Source organism: Nomascus leucogenys, chromosome 10, assembly GCF_006542625.1.
Source record: "Nomascus leucogenys isolate Asia chromosome 10, Asia_NLE_v1, whole genome shotgun sequence".
In the NCBI taxonomy this organism is placed as follows: Eukaryota; Metazoa; Chordata; class Mammalia; order Primates; family Hylobatidae; genus Nomascus; species Nomascus leucogenys.
This window is the reverse complement of record NC_044390.1, coordinates 4059663-4080661: the sequence shown is the minus strand read 5'-3', so window position 1 is coordinate 4080661 and position 20999 is coordinate 4059663. Positions and strand designations below refer to the sequence as shown.

The window sequence follows — 20999 nt, the reverse complement described above, 5'->3', positions numbered from 1 at the left end:
TTGTCCAGGCTGGAGTGCAATGGCGTGATCTTGGCTCACCGCAACCTCCACCTCCCAGGTTCAAGCGATTCTCCTGCCTCAGCCTCTTGAGTAGCCGGGATTACGGGTGCTTGCCACCACGCCCAGCTACTTTTTGTATTTTTAGTAGAGACGGGGTTTCTCCATGTTGGTCAGGCTGGTCTTGAACTCCCGACCTCAGGTTATCTGCCTGCCTTGGCTTCCAAAGTGCTGGGATTATAGGTGTGAGCCGCTGCACCTGGCCAGAATTAACCATCTTAAGGTGTACAGTTCAGTGACATTTAGTACATTCCCAGTGGAGTGTACCTAACTGGTACACTGGTAATTGTGTAGCCCAAACATTTTCATCGCCCCAAGAGAAAACCCTATTAAGTGGTCACTCCCATGCCCTGCTGTCTGCAGCCCGTGGAAACCACTCCCCTGTTTTCTGATTCTATGGATTACCTCTTCTGCACATTCGCATAAATGGAATCACACATTGTACAGCCTTACCTCTCTGACTTCCTTCACATAAGCAGGTTCATCCGTGTGTAGCATGTGCCAGTGGTTCATCACACATATTATGTACATACGTTAAGATATATATAAAGGCCAGGCGCAGTGGCTCACGCCTGTAATCCCAGCACTTTGGGAGGCCAAGGCGGGTGGATCACTTGAGGTCAGGAGATCAAGACCAGCCTGGCCAACATGGTGAAACGCTGACTCTATTAAAAAAATACAAAAGTCAGCTGGGCGCAGTGGTGTGTGCCTGTAGTCTCAGGTACTCGGGAGGCTGAGGCAGGACACTCGCTTGAAGGCGGGAGGCGGAGGTTGTAGTGAGCCCAGATCGAGCCACTGCACTCCAGCCTGGACAACAGAGCAAGACTCACTCTAAAAAAAAAAAAAAAGGAAGGAAGAAAGAAAAAGGGATATGTATGTAAGAGATCTATTTGTCACGTGTGTAATCCCAGGGAGGCCGAGGCAGGCTGATCAGGAGGTCAGGAGATCGAGACCATCCTGGCTAACACGGTGAAACCTCATCTCTACTAAAAATACTAACCAATTAGCCGGGCGTGGTGGCGGGCGCCTGTAGTCCCAGCTACTCGGGAGGCTGAAGCAGGAGAATGGTGTGAACCCGGGAGGTGGAGCTTGCAGTGAGCCGAGATCGTGCCACTGCACTCCAGCCTGGGGGACAGAGCAAGACTGTAAACAAACAAACAAACAAACACAACAACTAACCATCATGCCAGGATAATCTTCCTGATGTAAGATCCACAATTTTAAGTGCATCTGCAGACCTATTCACGGGTCCCAGGGATTTGCGCGTGGACATCTTGCATGTGCGGGGGTGGGTGGGGCTATTCTGCTACCATAGTGCCTCTCAGAGGTCAGGTCCTGGGAGGGGGGCAGGGCCAAAGCAGGGCCAGCTTCATGGGTTACCCAGTGACCCATGCTCGGAGGGCCCTGCACTTATCTTTTTTTGTTTGTTTTTGAGACAAAGCCTTACTCTGTTGCCCAGGCTGCAGTGCCAATGGCGAGATCTCGGCCCACTGCAACCTCCACCTCCCGGGTTCCAGCAATTCTCCTGCCTCAGCCTCTCCAGTAGCTGGGACTACAGGTGCCCGCCACCACGCCCAGCTACTTTTTGTATTTTTAGTAGAGACGGGGTTTCACCATGTTGACCAGGCTGGTCTTGAACTCCTGACCTCAGGTGATCCACCCACCTCGGTCTCCCAAAGTGCTGGAATTACAGGCGTGAGTCCCCGTGCCTGGCCTTTTTGTTTGTTTTTTAGACAGAGTCTCTATCTGTTGCTTAGGCTGGAGTGTCAATGGCGAGATCTCAGCTCACTGAAACCTCCACCTCCTGGGTTCAAGCGATTCTCCTGCCTCAGCCTACTGAGTCACTGGGATTACAGGCAAGTACCACCATGCCTGGCTAATTTTTGTGTTTTTAGTAGAGATGGGGTTTCACCATTTGGCCAGGCTGGTCTCGAACTTCTAACCTCAGGTGATCGGCCCACCTTGGCCTCCCAAAGTTCTGGGATCACAGGAATGAGCCACCACTCCCGGCCACCACACTTCTTTTAATGCTCAGCTGTCACCAATTTGAAATTCCTTATATTTTGAAGGAGGGACCCCGTGTTCTCATTGGCAATAGACCCCACCAATTATGTGGCTGGTTCTGGATGGAACAGCAGGAAGGGCAGAGGCCTGGGAGAAAGCGGCCAAGAACAGCAACGATGGAGAGATAAAAGGGAAAGGAACTCTGGATGATATCCTGGCAGCAGCCTGGGAAAGCGAAGAGGGAGGAAGAGAGAGGTGTGTCCCAGAAGCCTGGAGTGGGAGATGCACCGTCCCTTCCCTGTGGACTCAAAAGCAGGACAAGTATGATTAAAAAAAAAAAAAAAAGAGGGAGAGAGGTCCACCAGACTCACTAAGAATCCAGAGTTCACTGGGGGCCTGGGTGAGAGCAGATCCAAGTGGGGTGGGCAGAGAGAGGTCAGACTGCAGTGAAGAAAGCCAGAGAGAGAGAGGTTGAAGGCTAGGAAGGGCGGAGGGGTCAGCAGATAACCCAGGGTGTCCTCTGTGAAGGGAAAGAGAGAGAGATAAGGTATCTGGAAGAACATGGAAGGTCAAAGAAAGGTTTTAGGTTTTTTGGTTCATCTGGATACATTCCCAACTTTTTTTTTTTTTTTTTTTTTTCGAGACAGAGTCTCGCTGTATCACCCAGGCTGGAGTGCAGTGGCACAATCTCAGCTCACTGCAACCTCTGCCTCCCGGGTTCAAGCAATTCTCCCACCTCAGCCTCCTGAGTAGCTGGGACTACAGGTGTATGCCAGCATGCCCAGCTAACTTTTTGTAGAGATGGAGTTTCCCCATGTTGCCCAGGCTGGTCTTGAACTCCTGGACTCAAGCAATCCACCCGTCTCAGCTTCCCAAAGTCCTGGGATTACAGACCTGAGCCACTGTGCCCAGCTGGTTCCTCAGACTGCACCATGATTCCTTAGTTGATTTCAGTGACCACATACTGCCAGCACCCCTACGTAATTATACACCAGTTCCTAGAATCTTTTTGTAATTATTCAGACTTTTATAGCAATCTAATCATCACTACCTGGCAATTTGTTTTCTTAAGTCTAGTGCTACTGAGGGGGTTCTAACGTTTCCCTTTTAAATGTTTCAGCCCCTCTTCTGAGTAGCAGGGACATGGATGGAACTTTGATCCTATCTTATCCTTAAAGACCTTACAGGATATTGAGAGGAGAAGTGAGAAGTTGACATGGCACCACCCAGTGGAATGACCTAGTTAGCACAGAGCACAGTGGGAGCACAGAGGAAGAGCGCCAGGCCCATCATGTCCAGCTGTGTAGGTTGTGCACTGCACAACTCTGGGGTCATCATATCACAAACTGTGAGTGTGAAGAGCCTTGTGAGGCTTCCAGGACAGGTTTCTAGGGGTCACCAGATGCTGGTCTAGATCAGGATGGAGGAATCCCGACTCCTAGAAAGAGATGGGCAGGGAATTGCTGAGGATGTTTGAAGTCTAATGGGCTGAGCCTTCGCTGTGGTGAGAGGCAGCTCAGCTTTCTAGAGGAAGTTTGGGAAGAGGAATCCTCAGTGAAGGGGTATTCTACTTGGAGTGGTTCGTGTTTCCTTCCAGCTCGCTCAGGGTAGTCATGGCCACTTCCCTTTCCCTGGCTCCCAGTCTGTATCCACCACACTGCTGACCTTTGCACACTCCAGACCGCTGGACCACTGCTGCACTTCCTCATTTATCCAAATCATTTTCACCTTCTAGTAGGCTGTGAATGTGCTTATTATGCCCAAGGGTTACTGTCTGTCTCCTTCTGCGAGAATATAGGCCCCTCGGCTGGGCGTTGTGGGTCAAGCCTGTCATCCCCAGCACTTTGGGACGCCGGGGCGGGCAGATCGCGAGGTCAGGAGATGGAGACCATCCTGGCTAATGCGATGAAACCCCATCTCTACTAAAAATACAAAAAATTAGCCTGGCGTGGTGGCGGGCGCCTGTAATCCCAGCTACTCAGGAGGCTGAGGCAGGAGAATCGCTTGAACCCGGGAGGCGGAGGTTGCAGTGAGCCGAGATCGTGCCACTGCACTCCAGCCTGGGAGACGAGCAAGACACCATTTCAAAAAAAAAAAAGAATATAAGCTCCTCGATGGCAAGGATGTTTTGTATATTGATGGACCGCTAGAGCCTCAAACAGTGTCTGGCACACAGGAGAGAACCAACAAATACTGAATGAGAAAAATGAATGACAGATGGAAAAGAAATGAACTAAACAGGGAGTTTCTCCACTGAGACCACAAGAGGGCGCTCAAGATACGCGTCAAACCCTTGAAGCCCCAAGGTGGGTGGTCTCTCTGCTCTTCAGCCTGGAGGACCAGGGACAGGTGTGACCTGGACCACGTCCTTTCTCCTGTGTGAGCCTGTTTCCCCATGTGTAGCGTGGAGATGGAAATGCCTGAAATATGTTCCTGTGAGAAGCAAAAAGCCAACAACGCATGCACGTGAATGTCTTCCAAGGAGTTATTGCATAGATCCAAATTCATCTAATTGTGTATATTAAGTGAGAGGGTTTTTTAATAGAACAACTATAGCTAAATAAAGCTGCTAAAATGTAAATAAAATAAAGAATAAAACTTGCATTGAACAACAACAGAGCCATTGAGCTAGAACAAGAAATCTGAAGGAGAGCAATCCAGACCCCAGTAAATCCACAGTTTTGTGTGTGTGTGTGTGTGTGTGTATTTTTTTTGAGACGGAGTTTCAGTCTTGTTACCCAGGCTGGAGTGCGATGGCGCGATCTCGGCTAACCTCAACCTCTGCCTCCTGGGTTCAAGCAATTCTCCTACCCCAGGCTTCTGAGTAGCTGCGATTAGAGGCATGCGCCATCACGCCCAGCTAATAGAAATATTAATTACATGAAGCGACCAGTGAGCACAATGCTATCCTGTGAAATTATTAAAACATAAAACTAAATGGAAGCTCTGGTTGAAAAGTGCAATACATTCCTAGCAGGATGGCAGACACATTCACCAAAATCAATCATGTGTCTGTATACTAACAAAAAATAATTTAAAAATGAAGTGAGGAGAGGAATTTTATTTACGAAGCCTCCAAAGTAATAAAATGAGTGGGAAGAGATTTAATAAAAGAAATAAAGGACATGTATACTAAAAATTACAAAAGATGCTGAGAAGTTAAAGATCTAAATAAATGGAGAGGCCGAGCATAGTGGCTCACGCCTGTAATCTCAGCATTTTGGGAGGCCAAGGCAGGCAGGTTACTTGAGGTCAGGAGTTGGAGGCCAGCCTGGCCTACATGGGGAAACTGGTCTGCCCTAAAAAACAAACAAAAACAAAAATTAGCCAAGCGTAGCGGTGTGCACCTGTAATCCCAGCTACTCAGGAGGCTGACACAGGAGGATGACTTGAACCTGGGAGGCATAGGTTGCAGTGAGCCGAGAAAGCACCGCTGCACTCCAGCCTGGATGGCAGAGCCAGACTCCATCTCAAAAGAAATAAATACATACATACATACAAAAATGGAGAAACAGTTCATACATTCACAGTAGCATCCAAAATAATAAATATAAGAAATAAAAATTAACAAAAAGTGTCATCTTGCAAAGCAGTAACATAATATGAAAAAAACCTCACTGACCACATCCTTCCTCATTCTTAGAAAGGGAATCATGGTCATAGTGGCTGGGCCTGTGGCTGTGTAATTCTGTCCAAATATCCCTGAATGGTAAATATGAAAACAGTAGAATGAATTCCATTGAAAATAAGAAAATAAGAAGAAATAAAGTCAGAACGCAAAAGTGTTTTTGAAGTGTTATTGGGATGGAATTTTGTTTGTTTGAGATGCAGACTTGCTCTGTCATCCAGGCTAGAGTGCAACGGTGCGATCTCAGCTTACTGCATTCTCAGCCTCCCGGGTTGAAGCCATTCTCCTGCCTCAGCCTCCTGAGTAGCTGAGATTATAGGCGTGTGCCACCACGCCTGGCTAATTTTTCAGGGTTTCACCCTATTGGCCAGGCTGGTCTCGAACTCCTAACCTCAGGTGATCGGCCCACCTTGGCCTCCCAAAGTGCTGGGATCACAGGAATGAGCCACCGTGCCCAGCCACCACACTTCTTTTAATGCTCAGCTGTCACCAATTTGAAATTCCTTACGTTTTGAAGAAGGGATTCCGAGTTCTCATTGGCAATAGACCCCACCAATTATGTGGCTGGTTCTGGATGGAACAGCGGGAAGGGCAGAGGCCTGGGAGAAAGCGGCCAAGAACAGCAACGATGGAGAGATAAAAGGGAAAGGAACTCTGGATGATATCCTGGCAGCAGCCTGGGAAAGTGAAGAGGGAAGAAGAGAGGGGTGTGTCCCAGAAGCCTGGAGTGGGAGATGCATCGTCCCTTTCTTGTGGTCTCAAAAGCAGGCCAAGTATGATTTTTTTTTTTTTCTAAACGGCCGGACGCGGTGGCTCAAGCCTGTAATCCCAGCACTTTGGGAGGCCGAGGCGGGCGGATCACGAGGTCAGGAGTTCAAGACCACCCTAGCCAACATGGTGAAACCCCATCTCTACTAAAAATACAATAATTAACTGGGCGTGGTGGCGCGCGCCAAGATGGAGCTTACTCGGGAGGCTGAGGCAGGAGAATGGCGTGAACTCGGGAGGCGGAGCTTGCAGTGAGCCGAGATCGCGCCACTGCACTCCAGCCTGGGCGACAGAGGAAGACTGCGTCTCAAAAAAAAAAAAAAAAAAGCTCCTCGACGGCAAGGATGTTTGTTTTGTATATTGATGGACCGCTAGAGCCTCGAACGGTGTCTGGCACATAGGAGAGGACCAATAAACACTGAATGAGAAAAATGAATGACAGATAGAAAAGAAATGAACTAAACAGGGAGTTTCTCCACTGAGACCACAAGAGGGCGCCCGAGATACGCGTCAGACCCTTGAAGCCCCAAGGTGGGTGGTCTCTCTGCTCCTCAGCCTGGAGGACCAGGGACAGGTGTGACCTGGACCACGTCCTTTCTCCTGTGTGAGCCTCTGTTTCCCCATGTGTAGCGTGGAGATGGAAATGCCTGAAATATGTTCCTGTGAGAAGCAAAAAGCCAACAACGCATGCACGTGAATGTCTTCCAAGGGGTTATTGCATAGATCCAAATTCATCTAATTGTGCTATTAAGTGAGAGGGTTTTTTAGTAGAACAATTATAGCTAAATAAAGCTGCTAAAAAGTAAATAAAATAAAAAATAAAACTTGCAATGAACAACAACAACAGAGTCATTAGTCTAGAGCAAGAAATCTGAAGGATGGCAATCCAGACCCCAATAAATCCACGAAGTTAGAATTTTTTTTTTTTTTTTTTTTGGTGACGGAATTTCGCTCTTGTTGCCCAGGCTGGCTTACAATGGTGCAATCTCGGCTCACCGCAACTGCCGCCTCCCGGGTTCAAGCATTTCTCCTACCTCAGCTTTCTGAGTAGCTGGGATTACAGGCATGTGCCATCACTCCTGGCTAATAGAAATATTAATTACACGAAGCGACCAGTGAGCACAGTGCTATCCTGTGAAATTATTAAAACATAATACTAAGGCCAGGCGCGGTGGCTCACGCCTGTAATCCCAGCACTTTGGGAGGCCGAGGTGGGCGGATCAAGAAGAGGTCAGGAGATCGAGACCATCCTGGCTAACACGGTGAAACCCCGTCTCTACTAAAAATACAAAAAAATTAGCCGGGCGTGGCGGCGGGCGCCTGTGGTCCCAGCTACTCGGAGAGGCTGAGGCAGGAGAATGGCGTGAACCCGGGAGGCGGAGCTTGCAGTAAGCCCAGATTGCGCCACTGCACTCCAGCCTGGGCAACAGAGCAAGACTCCGTCTCAAAAAAAAAACAAACCAACAAAAAAAACCCATAAAACTAAATGGAAGCTCTGGAGTTGAAAAGTACAAACATTCCTAGCAGGGTAGGAGGTATATTCACCAAAATCAATCACGTGTCTGTATACTAACGAACGATAATTTAAAAATGAAATGAGGAGAGCAATTTCATTTACAAAGCCTCCAAAATAATAAAATGAATGGGAAGAAATGTAATAAAAGAAGTGAAAGACGTGGATACTAAAAATTACAAAAGATGCTGAGGAGAAGGTAAAGATATAAATAAATGGAGAGGCCAAGTGCGGTGGCTCATGCCTGTAATCTCAGCAATTTGGGAGGCCAAGGCAGGTGGATTACCCGAGGTCAGGAGTTCGAGACTAGCCTGGCAAACATGGGGAAACCTGAACTATACTAAAAAAAACAAAAGCAAAAACAAACAAACAAAAAAAACTTAGCTCCAGCTTAGAGCCAGACTCCATCTCAAAATTAATAGATAAATACATACATACATGCATACATAAATGGAGAAACAGTTTATACATTCATAATAGCATCTGAAATAATAAATGTAAGAAATAAAATGAACAAAAAGTGTCATCTTGCAAAGCAGTAAAATAATATGAAAAAACCTCACTGACCACATCCTCCCCCATTCTTAGAAAGGGAATCATGGTCATAGTGGCTGGACCTGTGGCCGTGTAATTCTGTCCAAATATCCCTGAATGGAAATGTGAAAACAGCAGAATGAATTCCATTGAAAATAAGAAAACAAGAAGAAATACAGTCAGAACTCAAAAGAGTTTTTGAAGTGTTATTGGGATGGATTTTTTTTTTTTTTTAAGACAGAGACTCGCTCTGTCACCGAGGCTGGAGTGCGTGGTGCGATCTCAGCTCACTGCAACCTCTGCCTCCTGGGTTCAAGTGATTCTCCTGCCTCAGCCTCCTGAGTAGCTGGTATTATAGGCACACACCATCATGCCTGGCTAATTTTTGTATTTTTAGTAGAGACGGGGTTTCACCATGTTGGCCAGGCTGGTCTCGAACTCCTGACCTCAGGTGATCCGCCCACCTCGGCTTCCCAAAATACTGGCATTACAGGCATGAGCCACTGTGCCCGGCCTATTTGTTATTATTTGATAATATTTATATTATCACCTATCAATTTATGATGACAAGTGCACTTAACATAAGATCTATCTTCTCAGCAAATTTGTAAGGGTACAAGGCAGTCTCGTTCCCTGCACACACTAAGCCACACAGGAGACTCTAGGCCTTCCTCATCTTGCATGATTGAAACTCAGGAGGGAAAAATGAGGAGGTATCAGTCATAGGAAAGAGATCTTGGTACCTTGCCTGTTCTTTCTAAGCCAATACTCTCAGCTCCTTAAAGGGGGCACTTTTATTTCATTTTATTTTTTTCCCTCAGGTATAAATAATTTAATTTTTTTCAGTTATAAGGCTAACACATACTCAATTTAAAAATCCAAATAAAAACACCTCGAAAAATGAAGAGCCATTTAAACTCCCTTGACCTAATATTAATTGCTACAAACATCTTGATTAATATTTTCATACAAATCTCTCCTTCCATAAACGTGTGTGTAAATATGCATACATAATTTAACTTACATGTGGCCTCTATACACTTTTTTTTTTTCCTGTTTTGTTCACTCAACAAAATCCTTGGCATTTTCCATGTCAATGAAAGTTAAACAGCACCATCGTTTTTAATGACCACACAGTATTCCATTGCACTGGGCGGGTGGGGGGCAGGGCATTGTTTATTTAATATTTACGTGTCCATTAAGTGGTGGGCAATATGTTTCTAATTCACTGCTCTTCATTCTACAAGTGTTTGCTGAGCATCTATTACGTGCCAGGCCCTAAGTACAGGCGATAGAGTGATAATCAAGACAGACAAGGTCCCTGGCCAAGTGAAGTCTCCATTCTAATGGGGAGAGAGGGACAGCGTACAAGTCAATGAGTAGATAATTAGAAAGGAGGATGAACGTCAAGAGGAAATGAAGACGAATCTTCTTGGCGAAGGGATGGGTGTCAGGGGGAGTGGACTTCTTTCAACACAGTGGTCTGGGAAGGCCCTTCTTGCTGAGATGATGCTGAGCAGATACCTGGAGACTGTGGTGCAAAGCAGGAGGTCGGTGCATCCAGACAGAGACGCGGCGCCCCGAGGCAGGGAGGGACCTGGTGTCTTCAAGGAACAGCAGGAATGTCATGTGGCCTGAGGGCAGGGAGTGAGGGGCACAGGGACCAACGTGAAATTGGAAAGATAAGTAAGTGTCCCGTAGGTCACAGACTTTGGGTTTTGGGCCATGTGCACTATGAAGTCACTGGAGATTTCAATGGTAACAAAACATAATCCGATTTATGCTTTTAAAGGATCACTCTGGGGCCGGGCGCAGGGGCTCACACCTGTAATCCCAGCACTTTGGGAGACCGAGGCGGGCGGATCACGAGGTCAAGAGAGCGAGACCTTCCTGGCCAACGTGGTGAAACCCCGTCTCTACTAAAAATGCAAATAAATTAGCCAGGCGTGGTGGTGGGCGCCTGTAATCCCAGCTACTGGGGAGGCTGATGCAGAAGAATTGCTTGAACCCGGGAGGCGGAAGTTGCAGTGAGCCAAGATTGCACCACTGCACTGCAGCCTGGGAGACAGAGCGGGACTCCGTCTCAAAAAAAACAAAAAAAGATCATTCTGGCTACAATATGGAGAGGGGCAGCTGAGTAGCAAGAAATGAGCGTGGAGAAACCAGCTAGGGGATGTTCCCTGGACGAGGGGAGAGAGGGTGAACCTGGCGCCGTGGTGTTGGCAAGCCGTGTCTGCATGAGGACAGATTCTGAAGGTGGAACAAGGGGAGAGGGTGAGAAAGAGGAGCAGTCGAGGCGATTTCTAGGTCTGCAGCTTGTCCAGGTGGGTCGACGGGGAAGAAAACGTGGGACAGCCACAATTTTAACTTTCTCATATTAATCCTTCCAGTGTTTGTTTCTGGGTGAATATGAGTCAATATGAATGTATATTCTGATTCCAATTCTTGGCACAATACAGCCACCATCCTGATGTCGTTTAATCCCTAAGAATACACTCTGGGATCTCTCCATAGAAGTACATAGGCTATTTTCTTTTTCTTTCTTTTTTTTTTTTTTGAGACAAGTCTCACTCTGTTGCCCATGCTGGAGTGTGGTGGCGCGATCTCGGCTCACTGCAAGCTCCACCTCCCAGGTTGAAGCAATTCTCCTACTCAGCCTTCCGAGATGAAATGATGGGGGCCCGCCACCAGGTCCAGCTAATTTTTTTGTATTTTTAGTAGAAACAGGGTTTTACCATGTTGGCCAGGCTGGTCTCGAACTCCTGGCCTCAGGTGATCCACCCGCATCCACCTTCCAAAATGCTGGGATTACAGTCAGGAGCCCGGCCCATGGGGTATTTTCACATATATTTCTCCCTGGCCTTCTAAATTCCAGACCGACTGATGAGAAGTCTGATGTAATTATGATAATAGAAACTTGGTACACCATGGTGTTTTTTCTCCCACCTTTGAAGTTTTCTTTATTTTCTTTTTCCTTTGAGATAATGCAGCTTGGTGAGTGCGGTGAGCCCTTAGGGAGGCATTTTTTTTTCTCTCCCTTGCGTCACTGCTGGCTGGCTTCCTCCTCTCTGCCCTTCTTTTTTTTTTCATTCCAGCTCCTCAAGTTGCATGTTCAGCGATTAATTCTCCAAACTTCATAATTTCTTTTCTTTTTTTTTTTTGAGATGGAGTCTCTGTCACCCAGGCTGAAGTACGGTGGCGCGATCTCAGTTCACTGCAACCTCCGCCTCCCGGGTTCAAGCGATTCTCCTGCCTCAGTCTCCCGAGTAGCTGGGACTACAGGTGCCCGCCACCACGCCTGGCTAATTTTCTTTAGTAGAGACAGGGTTTGGGGTTTCACTGTGTTAGCCAGGATGGTCTCGATCTCTGACCTTGTGATCCGCCCACTTCGTCCTCCCAAAGTGCTGGGATTACAGGTGTGAGCCACCTCGCCCAGCCCCGAACTTCATAATTTCTTTTTTTTTTTTTTTTTTGGCAAATTATCCTTTATTGAAATATTTTCCTTTGTGCTTAACTGGCTGGGCATTCCACAGCACCACTGTTGATGTCATCTATGAGGTCATGAGGGTGGTGGCCATCAACGTTACAGCCCACAGACTGGGCAGTCCCCAAGATCTCTTTAATGGTTCCAGAGAGTTCTCTGGCTAAGCATCAGTGCTGCATCTGTCCAGCAATGTTGACGATCTCATTAAAAGTGATATTCCCACTGTGTTTAATGTTTTTCTGTTTCTTTCTGTCTCTTGGTGGTTCCTTGAGGGCTTTGATGATGAGGGCAGAGGCAGAAGGCACCACCTCACTCTGGGCCTGTCTGTTCTGAATGGTCAGTTTCACTGTCATCCTCAGGCCCTTCCAGTCACCCGTTGCCTTGGCAATGTCATCACCAACCTTTTTTGGAGACAGACCCAGGGGGCCGATATTGGGGGCCAGGGCAGAAGTGGCACCGACTTCACCTCAGGTATACGACTTTGATCTCATTGGGGTCAAACTTCGGCGGCATGGTAAAGGCGGCTGGTGTCGGATGAACCCAGATTCAGGATGACCAAAGAAAGTTGCATCTTGGCCGGCCTCCTCCGAGCCGAAAGCCGAGAGCAAACTTCATAATTTCTAAAAAAAAAAAAAAAAAAAAAAAAAAAACTGTGCTTAAAAAATACACATTTCACTTTAAGTGTGATTTTTATTGCATCTAAGTTTCGCTATGAATAACATCGTCTGTTCATTTCTAAATATGTCACAACTTCTGTTTTTTTTAACAGTCACTCAGAAGTTATGCAGATTTTTGTTGTTGTTTTAAAAATGTGTGTTTTTAACTGTTAATTTTTGGTCTCTTATGTAATTTTTGTAGTCACAAAATATAGTTTCATTATATTAAATCTTTGGAATATTTTGAGACCTCGGTGGATTAAGAAGTGGTCAATTTTTGTAGATTTTCCATATGTTCTTGAAAAGAATGTGGGCTTTCCACTGGTGCTGTTTTGTACATATAAATACAACAACACACCAATAATGGAAATAACAATTATGATAACAATCATTAATAATCAATATTAGGCCGGGCACGGTGGCTCATGCCTGTAATCCCAGCACTTTGGGAGGCCGAGGCAGGCGGATCACCTGTGGTCAGGAGTTTGAGACCAGCCTGGCCAACATGGTGAAACCCCATCTCTACTAAAAATACAAAAATAGCTGGGCGTGGTGGCAGAGGCCTATAATCCCAGCTACTCAGGAGGCTGAGGCAGGAGAATCACTTGAACCTGGGGAGCAGAGGTTGCAGTGAGCCAAGACTGTGCCACTGCACTCCAGCCTGGGTGACAAGAGTGAAACTCCATCTCAAAAAATAAATAAGTAAATAATAATAATCAATATTAGAACCCTTAGTAATGTTAGGCCCAGTCTGACTACTTTTTATTTTTAAGAAAGCATGCTTACTTTTGCCTTTCATTTTTCTGTATTTTTAAAAAACTTTGTAAACATTTATGGGGTACAAGTGTAATTTTGTTGCATGTGATGAAATCAGGAAATGTTGTTGCATAGTGATGAAATCAGGACTTCCAGGGTATCCATCGCCCAAATAATGTGCATTGTACCCATTAAGTAATTTTCTTTTCTTTTCTTTTTTTTTGAGACACAGTCTTGCTCTGTCTCCCAGGGTGAAGTACAGTGGTGCAATCTTGGCTCACTGCAGCCTCCGTCTCCCGTGTTCAAGCGATTCTCCTGCCTCAGCCTCCTGAGTAGCTGGGATTACAGGTGTACACCACCACACCCGGCTAGTTTTTTGTATTTTTAGTAGAGACAGGGTTTCTCCATGTTGGCCAGGCTGGTCTCGAACTCCTGACCTCAGGTAATCTGCCTGCCTTGGCCTCCCAAAATGCTGGGATTATAGGCGTGAGCCACCACGCCCGGCCCCCCTTCCTCATTCTTAGAAAGGGAATCATGGTCATAGTGGCTGGACCTGTGGCCGTGTAATTCTGTCCAAATATCCCTGAATGGTAAATGTGAAAACAGTAGACTGAATTCCATGGAAATAAGAAGAAATAAAGTCAGAAGGCAAAAGTGTTTTTGAAGGGTTATTGGGATGGAATTTTTTTTTTTTTTTTTGAGATGGAGGCTGGCTCTGTCACCCAGGCTGGAGTGCAGTGGTGCGATCTTGGCTCACTGCAACCTCTGCCTCCCGGGTTCAAGTGATTCTCCTGCTTCAGCCTCCTGAGTAGCTGGTATTACAGGTGCGTACCATCATGCCTGGCTAATTTTTGTATTTTTAGTAGAGACAGGGTTTCACCATGTTGGCCAGGCTGGTCTCGAACTCCTGACCTCAAGTGATATGCCCACCTCGGCCTCCCAAAATGCTGGCATTACAGGCATGAGCCACTGCGCCGGGCCTATTTGTTATTATTTGATAATATTTATATTATCACCTATCAATTTATGATGACAAGTGCACTTAACATAAGATCTATCTTCTCAGCATATTTGTAAGGGTACAAGGCAGTCTCGTTCCCTGCACACACTAAGCCACACAGGAGACTCTAGGCCTTCCTCATCTTGCATGATTGAAACTCAGGAGGGAAAAATGAGGAGGTATCAGTCATAGGAAAGAGATCTTGGTACCTTGCCTGTTCTTTCTAAGCCAATACTCTCAGCTCCTTAAAGGAGGCATTTTTATTTCATTTTATTTTTTCCCTCAGGTATAAATAATTTAATTCTTTTCAGTTATAAGGCTAACACATACTCAATTTAAAAATCCAAATAAGAACACCTCAAAAAATGAAGAGGCATTTAAACTCCCTTGACCTCATATTAATTGCTACAAACATCTTGATTAATATTTTCCTACAAATCTCTTATTACTGAATTACTCAATAGCTAGTTATTAAGTAATTTCAGTCTGAGTACCATTAACATAATTACTCACTGGATAATCACAACAGTTCTATGAGTTAGGCAGCATTGCTTTTTTATTTTACAGAGGAAGAGGCAGAGAAACAGAGAGGTTAATAAACTTAGTTTAAAGTGAAAGAGCTTATAACTGACACCACCAAAATCAAAATCTAGAGATCTGGCCTCTGGAATTGTACTAGATAAATAAAGTTATGCACTCATAACTTTCCCCATACTCCCTATGTACTAGGTCAATTCAGTTATCATTCATTCAGAAATATTTATTATGTACTATGTTCTAGGGAGTGTTCCAGGTGCAGGGACGCTGTAGGAAACACTGCAGAAAAAAAAATCTATGGTTTCATGGGGATACACTGTAGTGGGAAGGCAGATAGTCTACAATATTAATAAGTAAAATACGTGCACATATGCGGAAGATTAATGATACATGCTGAAGAAAGAAAAAAGGCAGCGAGAGGTGATATGAAATCGGGAGGGAGTGTTGCAACTTCAGGCAGGATGGTCCAAGAAGGTCTGAAGGATAAGGAGATACTGAGGTTGACAGTGAAGGAGAGGGAGGGGTGAGTCTTGTGCCTGTCTGGGTGAAGCCATTCCAGGTCGAGAATGGCATGTGGATAAGCCCTGAGGCAGATGCATGCTTGATGTTTTTTAGTTATAGCAAGGAGGTCACTGGGACTGCATCACAGTCAGTGAAAAGTAGAGTCGGAGGAGACGCTATCAAAGCACTAACCCAAGCTGGGGGAGAGAAGATGCAGTTGTGTCAGTGTGACCGAGGCGGGAAGTCCTGGAAAGTTTCTGAGCAGAAGAGTGGCACAGAGAGGTGAATGTTTTTATTGTGTTGTGTTGTTATTTTACTACCCAATTGCAGTTTATTATTAGCATACCTTATTTTATGAAATTAGACCTGCATTTTGGAGGGAGAGTCTGATTTTCACGAAGGCATGTGGTATGCTTGTGACGATGACGCCAGCATTCCAGGTAAGCTGCCGTCAGCCTTATCTCTGGGACATCTTGATGCAAGATGCTAATCAAATTAATTAACTCCCTGAGCGTCACTGTTCTCATCTGTAAAACTGGCCTAACGATGAAAACATCTTCCCAAAGTTGTGAGAATTAAAGAAACTACCCATGAGGGATACTCAGAGCAGGGTCTGGCATAGAGCAAGAGCTCAGAAAAGTTACCTCTTCCTTTGATTGCCTCGTGCAATTCTGACTTCAGGAAGGTCTTACCGATACATTTTAGACAAAAATGTGATGATGCCACGCTTAGGCTCAAAACCTGTCCCACTCTCGTGAGGGTAAAATACCAAAACTCTACTTGGCCTTTTTGAGACTCCTGCTCAATCCATACACATACTCCTCTTCATTATTTTTCCATCTGGAGTCCACTCGACTTACAACAGGCAAATTATCTCCTGATGGGGGCTTTCACAGAAGCTGACTCCTCCGTCCACGTCTCCCCTCCAGCTGCTCTTCCTGTCGCCAGCTCGTCAGTCCTCAGCCCCGATTCCACTCCACACTGCAGGTGGCTTCCCTGGGGTCAGCTCTCAGGGTCAAGTCTCTTTCTTTTCTTTTCTTTTCTTTTCTTTTCTTTTCTTTTCTTTTCTGTTTCCTTCCTTCCTTTCCTTCCTTCCTTCCTTCCTTCCTTCCTTCCTTCCTTCCTTCCTTCCTTCCTTCCTTCCTTCCTTTTTCTTTTCTTTTTCTTTCTTTCTTTCTTGACAGAGTCTCGCCCTGTTGCCCAGGATGGAGTGCAGTGGTGCCATCTTGGCTCACTGCAACCTCTGTCTCCTGGGTTAAAATGACTCTCCTGCCTCAGCCTCCTGAGTAGCTGGGGTTATAGGCACACGCCACCATGCCAGGCTAATTTTTGTATTTTTAGTAGAGACGGGGTTTCCCCATGTTGGCCAGGCTGGTCTCAAACTTCTGACGTCAGGAGATCCACCCGCCTGGGCCTCCAAAGGTGCTGGGATTACAGGAGTGAGCCACCATGACCGGCCCAAGTCCCCTTTTCACACAAGGTCATAGGATTTTTTTTTTTTTTCTTTAGAGCACTTACTACATCAGCAGATACAGCTCTCAGTGCAACAAAAACTCATGGCTCTCTTATGTGGTGTAGAGTTGTCCCTGGAGGCAGCAGTCCCATGAGGGACCCTATCTCTGTCCTTCTTGGACTTAGCTGTGGACTCCTGACTAATTCCCACCCTTGGAATGTGAGCAGCAGTGACAAGCGACATTCAGAGTTTTTATTTAAAAGGCACGGATGAGCCCTTTCCTCTTTCCCCTCGCTGGTAACAGAACACTCCAAGGTTCTAGGGGAGGTTGGACCCCAAAGTTGGAAGAATCTGGGCACCTGAGTCACCCAGTGGAGGAGCTCCAACTGCCAACCTGGGACCCCATATGGAAGTGTCACCCAGTGAGAAGTGACCATTCCATTGTGACAAACTGCAGGTATTTCCAGGCTAATTTGTTAAAATCTACCATTAATATGCTTTATAGGACTTTTTTTTTTTTTAAGATGGAGTTTTGCTTTTGTTGCCCAGGCTGGAGTGCAATGGTTCAATCTTGGCTTACCACAATCTCTGCCTCCCGGTTCAAGCAATTCTCCTGCCTCAGCCTTTTGAGTAGCTGGGATTGTAGGCATGCGCCACCATGCCTGGCTAATTTTTTTGTATTTTTAGTAGAGATGGGGTTTCACCATGTTGGTGAGGCTGGTCTTGAACTCCTGACCTCAAGTGATCCACCTGCCTCGGCCTCCCAAAGTCCTGGGATTACAGGTGTGAGCCACCATGCCCGGCCTATATGACGTTTGAATAGTCAGAGGTGTGCCCTCCATGTTAGACTGTGAGGTCCGTTGACTTGTGTGGCTTGTCTCTGACACAGACTCAAGCCCTTAATAGGTGCCTGGAAATGTATGTTTTCGTTCACACAAAAAGGAAGTTGACCAAGCCCCCTTGATGAAGCCTCACTGGGGAGGTGGCCCATCGAAGGCTGTATATTCTGGATGGGGCGAAGGCAGCGTCGCCGTCTCCTTCAAGTCTGACCTCCAGGTTGGTGTTCAGATTCCCCCTCCACACCCCATAGCCATGGTTGCCCGTCTGGATTTGGTGTTTGGGTCAGAGATCACGTTCGGGCTGGGCATATGGATGATGATGTCCAAGGAGACAGTTCTCCCCTTTACCCCAGTCACGGGAAGGAAGAACTAAGCCTCATGGTGCCTTCCTGGGAGATACTTGGTAAGAAGCCACAAGACGGTCGGGACTGAGTCTCTGAGCACCGCATCCCGAGCATCTGCCGTCTGCACAGCGGGGCCGGCGCAGGCAGCACGGTGCCCCTTCCCACGCTTTCTTCCTGGACTTTCCCTTGACCAGTCTTGGCATGGCAGGCGAGGGATGGAGGGATCGGGGCTGGGAGGCGGGGAAGACAGCTCTCTCCCTGGGCCCCTGTCTGGTTAGATCAATGCTGTGGGAGCTTAGCGATTGAAGAGGGAGCAGAGACGATGGCAGGAAGGCATTATCTGCTCAAGCCTCAGGCTTCGCAGCCCAGGCTGGGACTAAGAGCTTACAGACGTCATCGAGTGCAGATTCTGAGTGAAGTGCTGAGCATTTTAAATCCAGATTTCTCTTCCAGAGCTGAGTCTGGGCCACAGGACCTGAACACAGGAGGGTCAGTCTCTCCGGTAATGGTGACGGTCTGTCTTCTTGGAGCAACACAACGGACTCCCACCAGGACAGTGGATGCTGGGTACTGAAGGGCTGCGCTGAGAGGGTTACTTTGGCAGTGGTTCTGGAGTCTAAATTTCCAAGGGCCTGGAACTCATGAGACTCTAGGTGCTGATTCTTTTCTGGAGAACTTCTCCAGACTCACCATCCTGGCTGGTCCAGACTCAACATTCCACCTGAAGAGCTCTGGGGACCTCTGGGGCTGGGAGCCTTCTGGGCCCTGATGAGTTCTGTTGGGATGGAGAAGACGATCTTGAAGTTAAAGATAAAGATTTCAGTGGGAGTCCAGGAAAACGTCCAGGCTGTCCATCATACCCACAACAGCAAACGTCTCAGGACTTTGCCACGGTCACCGCGGCAGCCAAAACCACAGCTGTGATCTGGGGCTGGACTCATACCCAGAGGTTGTCTGGGTTCAGGTTCTGCACCACCGGTTCAGAGAAAGAGGAAATGGAGTGGGCCATGTGCACTCCGTCCTTCATCGAACTCCAGAACTAAGGGAACTGGGAGGGGAGAAGCCCATCACCCTTGCACGCAGCTGCCTCCCTCAGTTCTAGTAGTTTCTACTTCTCCCTGCAGTTTAGCTAAGACATGCACGGGTTCCAGAAGGAACATGGAGATGTTTCTCTTTGATGTTACTTGAAACTTTGGTTTTGATTTCCTTCTAAGATCAGGAGAGTCAATCACCCAACATGGTCCATCAATCGGGTGTCACGACATCGTGCTCGTTGGCTATACACTCTCAGGTACATTTCTTCTTGAGATTATTTTTCACATGAGGCAGAGATGTGTGGCTGCTCACCAGAAAAAAAGAATTCTGTACTTCCCTTACAGTGCAAGCACTGGAACCTCTGGGAGGTGGCTACCCTCACCAAGGGACTTTTTTTCTAGTCTCCTTTGCACCCATGTGTGACTGACCATAATGACTACTTATAGCCAAAAATCTGGACAGAAATGATGTGCGTCAGTCAATTTTGCAAATTTACAAATATTTTCTGTGTCTCCTCTTTCTGTCTGAAGTATGGGACACCATTGCCCAAGGGGATGATGTGAGCACAATGGAAGAAGCCGGTGTCCCTGAGTCATCCTGGGGAAAAAAACTCAAATTCTGCCCAGAGAAACCCTCACTGGTCATTTACATGAGTGAGATGCCAAACCTCATTGTGTTAAGGCATTGGTTTTTTTTTTTTTTTTTTTTTTTTGAGACGGAGTCTTGCTCTGTCGCCCAGGCTGGAGTGCAGTAGCGGGAACTCGGTTCACTGCAAGCTCCGCCTACCGGATTCACGCCATTCTCCTGCCTCAGCCTCCTGAGTAGCTGGGACTACAGGTGCCCGCAACCAGGCCTGGCTAATTTTTTGCATTTTCAGTAGAGACGGGGTTTCACCGTGTTAGCCAGGATGGTCTCGATCTCCTGACCTTGTGATCTGCCCGCCTCGGCCTCCCAGTGTGCTGGGATTACAGGCGTGAGCCACTGTGCCTGGCCGGTATTTTAAGACTTACTTATTATGGTGGTTAGTGTCACCCTAACTCTTATCTCACAATAGTAGCTAAATAATTTGTGATTTGCTCCTTGATCCTGTCCCCATCATCATTAGACTCAGAGCTCTGTTGATGGCAGGGGCTGGATCTGTTTTGTTCACTCCTGAATCTCAAACACCGAGCAGATAATAAGCAATTGATAAATATTGGTTGATCGGCTTCTGAAGAAAGAATATTCACACATTTATATTTAGAAAAGTTTATAAGGGAAGTAGCCAAGTGTGGTGGCTCACGCCTGTCATCCTAGCACTTTGGGAGGTTGAGGCGGGCGGATCACCTGAGGTCAGGGATTCCAGACTATACTGGCTGACGTGGGGAAACCCCGTCTCTACTGAAAATACAAAATTAGCTGGGTGGGGTGGCACGTGCCTGTAATCCCAGCTACTCAGGAGGCTGAGGCATGGGAATCACTTGAACCTGGGAGGCAGAGGTTGCAGTGAGCCAAGATCATGCCATTGCACTCCAGCCTGGGTGACAGAGCCAGACTCCATCTCAAAAAAAAAAAAAAAAAAAAAGGAAAGATAGGTTTATAGGGGAAGTGGCTTGTCTGAGGTCTCTGAGGCTGTGGGACAGGAAGTCACAGGAGAAGCTCATTCTGGCTGATTTCCCAGCTGGTGTTCCACAACTCTCTCAGTATCTTAGGAACCAACCACGACACACCTATCAGAGTGGCCAAATTCTAAAGCACAGACAATACCACATACTGGCCTACTGGCGAGGATGTGGAGCAACAGGAACGCTCATTCATTGCTGCTGGGATTGCGAAATGGTACAGCCACTTTGGGAGACAGTGCGGCAATGTCTTCTGAAACTAAATATAGCTTTACCATGTAATCCAGCA

General features: G+C 46.8%; 1 pseudogene; it reads right to left on the bottom strand.

Moving 5' to 3' along the window:
* Positions 1 to 12014: 12014 nt before the first annotated feature.
* On the bottom strand, positions 12015 to 19083 carry LOC100592421 (annotated as a pseudogene).
* Positions 19084 to 20999: the final 1916 nt, after the last annotated feature.